The following is a 3587-nucleotide window of genomic DNA, read 5'->3' on the forward strand; positions in this document are numbered from 1 at the left end:
ATAGACACCCAGGTTAACAACCACCGGACCCCCCAAGAAACCCACCCCTAGGGAACTCCCAGATGCCCCCAGCCCATATGGCCACCCCACGCCAACAACAAAGACCAAAGCCGGACAGAACCGTGACCCCTACTCACACTAGGTGATGGAGCTGATCAAAGAAGCCCAGAGAGATTGATCTAATGTGGCAGCAGAAGCTGTTTCAAGACTAATATAGTCCAACAAACGATCTCTATATTGGTTGATATTAAGATTATTTTTATTTTTCCAGTTCGTGAGGACAGTTTTCTTAGCAATGCATAAGGCAGTGTAAGCCATGTGGATTGAGTTACCTTCTGTAGTGACACCATCTAGGTCGCCCAACAAGCAGACTGACGGAGAGGCTGGAATGGAACATTTAAGACACTTTGATAAATCTTCACAAATCCTGTACCAGAACCTCTGAACAGGTGGACAGAACCATAGAGCGTGGATATAATTGTCAGGTGTATTACCTTGACAGTGTGAGCAGTTGTTAGAAGCTGTAAAACCCATCCTGAACATCCGATGACCTGTGTAGTGCACTCTATGCAGGATTTTGTATTGTATTAATTGTAAACTGGGATTTCTAATCAGTTCAAAGGTTTTTAAACATATCTGAGACTAGAAATTATGGTCATAGCTGACTGATAGATCTGCCTCCCATTTTGTAATGGGAAGCGATACTGATTCATCTATTTTGGAAAGTGTCCTGTATATTTTAGACAGTAATTTGGGGGTTTTGAGATTAAGAAATTCTGCCACACTTGGTAGTATTTGTAATTTGATATGATTAGACTTAAATTTTCTTTTTACTATAGATTTAATTTGTTGATATTCTAAAAATCTGTTCTTGTTAATCCCATATTGTTTAACTAATATGTCAAAGGGAATAAAGTCTGTCCCTTCGAATATATGTTCCAGGTATTTAATACCTTTACAACTCCAATCTGTGAAGTTTATCATATTATTGTTTATTAATATGTCAGGGTTATTCCAGATGGGAGTACGTTTGCATGGGATTAGTGAAGACTCAGTCATTTTTAGAAACTCCCACCATGTTGTCAGAGAAGTGCTGATACTGATGCTTTTGAAGCATACTTGTCGTTTGATGATCAAGCTAATGAATGGCAGATCCGAAATCTCTATATTTTTGCATAATGCCTGTTCTACATCTAGCCAAGGCTCATCTAAGAGGGTGTGTTTTAATCACCCTGAAATGTGTTGAAGCCTGTTAGCTAAGAAATAGTGGTGAAAGTTAGGCAGATCTAGTCCTCCTTTATCATCCTAAACCATCCTAAACCATCATTTTAATTGAGGCGACTCTTCCCATGAGTGATATGGGTAGAGACTTCCATCTAGCTAGATCATCTTCTACTGTCTTTAAAAGTGGGATGTGGTTTAAATTAATTAAATCTGCCGGCCTAGGTGAAACATTAATACCTAAGTATTTAATATTTCCAGATTGCAGTGGAGTGCAAGAGTTCTGGAAGGAGCAATTAACTGGATGAACTGTAGATTTTAACCAGTTTATTGAATAATCTGAGACTCTTGAGAGAGTTTATTAATGTAATTACCTCAGAGAGAGTGGTTTGTAAATGCTGAAGAAAAAGTAACACATCATCTGCGTAAAGACTGACTTTATGTTCTACATTCTTGCATTTAATGCCTTTAATCACTGTAGCCTGTCTAATTGCTGCTGCTAGTGGTTCAATGAAAATTGCAAACAGTGAAGGGGAGAGAGGGCATCCCTGCCTGGTGCCCCTCTTAAGACAGAAGCTGGAGGATGTTTGGACGTTTGTCCTGACACATGCTTTTTGGAGAGTTATATAATATTTTTAACCAGTTTATGAAAGAGTTTCCAAAACCAAATTTGTGTAAAGCTGCAAATAGAAAATTCCAGTTAACCCTATCAAAAGCTTTTTCTGCATCTAGAGACAATATTGTAATTTGAAGGTTTTTATTGCATGAATAGTCTATCAAGTTAAGTAACCTACGTGTATTTGTTGAGGAGTGCCTCCCTTTTATGAAACCAGTTTGGTCAGGATGAATTATGAGAGGAGTTATCTTCTCTATTCTATTTGAGAGAGCTTTGCAGATTATTTTAATGTCCACATTAATAAGGGATATTGGACGATAGCTGGTAGGCAATACAGGGTCTTTGCCTGGTTTTAGCAATAGACTAATGTTGGCAGAATTCATATTTGGTGGAAGTCTACCATTTTCCTTGGTTTCCTGCAACATTCTGTAGAATGTTGGTGCCAAAATTGGCCAGAATTCTTTATAGAATTCTGCTGGAAAGCCATCTGGACCTGGAGCTTTTTATTGGGCATACTGTTCAGGGCTTCCTTAAGTTCATCTGATGTCAGTGGAGAGTCCAATGCCATCGCTTGATTGTCTGGTAGTTTCGGAAGAGTTATATTATCAAGAAACTGGTCAATTTCGTCTTTAGACGGGTTTATCTGGGGTGAATATAAAGATTTCTAAAAGTCCCTGAAAATATTGTTTATTCTTTCAGGGTCATATACTGTGTCCCCAGTTAAGTCTTTAACAGCACATATAGTTGTTTTTTCTTTCTTTATTTTTAACTTATTTTAAAGGTCATTCACCTTTCAACACAACAATGACCCTGAATATACTGCCAAACCAACAATGATATGGCTTAAAGATATTATGGTGAATATCATTGAGTGGCCAAGTCAGAGCCCTGACTCGAAAATCTGTGGATGGATTTGAAGAGAGCTGTCCACTGCCACTCACCACATAATTTGACTTAACTTGAGCAATTCTGCAAGGAAGAATGGGAAAATATTTCCCAATCAAGGTGTGCAATGCTAGTACAGACATAACCAAAAAAGATGTCTGTAATTAAAGCAAAAGATGGCTCTATGAAGTATTAAATCAAGGAGCTGATGACTTTTCCAACCCTGTTATTCTAGTTTTTTTGTTTTTTATTAATTTGCAGAATTATTGTGTTTTTTCATTCGTTGTTTTTATGTTGTCAGACCAAAATTGTAAATTAAGCTGGAAAAGTTATTTGGAATGGGGTTTGATTTCAGACTATATTACAAATAAAGTAACCATTTCAATTCAGTTCAAGTTTATTTGTAAAGGGCTTGCAAAGGAGCTTTACAGAATGCTTACAACACTTAAACGTTTTTTTTTTTTTTTTTTTTTTAAGAAAAAGGAGCTGTTGACGCTTGTTTAAGTTCCTATTTATGACTTCACCTAACCACATTATTGGCCGATAGAACTGCCGTGTTTTTGCACGTTTTATACATAGGCTCACATAGAAGCATTCCCATAGTATCAGTCTCATGATGTAACATTGAGTTAGATGTCTGTAATGAGTTAGTGAGGTAACTTACTAAGGGTTGTTCATGTTCTTCTTGTAAAAGGTGAAAGAAAATGTAATAGGTTTATATTTGACCATGTTAATGGTTATTTGAACAGGACATCTGGTGAGCTATACTGAGACACTGCTAGTACTTTGAACAGACACTATGAAGAGTTAAACTACATCAAAAGATCTGACAGATTTATAATTCATGAATGTCATGTGTTCTATC

This window comes from Labeo rohita, unplaced genomic scaffold (assembly GCF_022985175.1).
Source record: "Labeo rohita strain BAU-BD-2019 unplaced genomic scaffold, IGBB_LRoh.1.0 scaffold_377, whole genome shotgun sequence".
Taxonomy (NCBI): domain Eukaryota; kingdom Metazoa; phylum Chordata; class Actinopteri; order Cypriniformes; family Cyprinidae; genus Labeo; species Labeo rohita.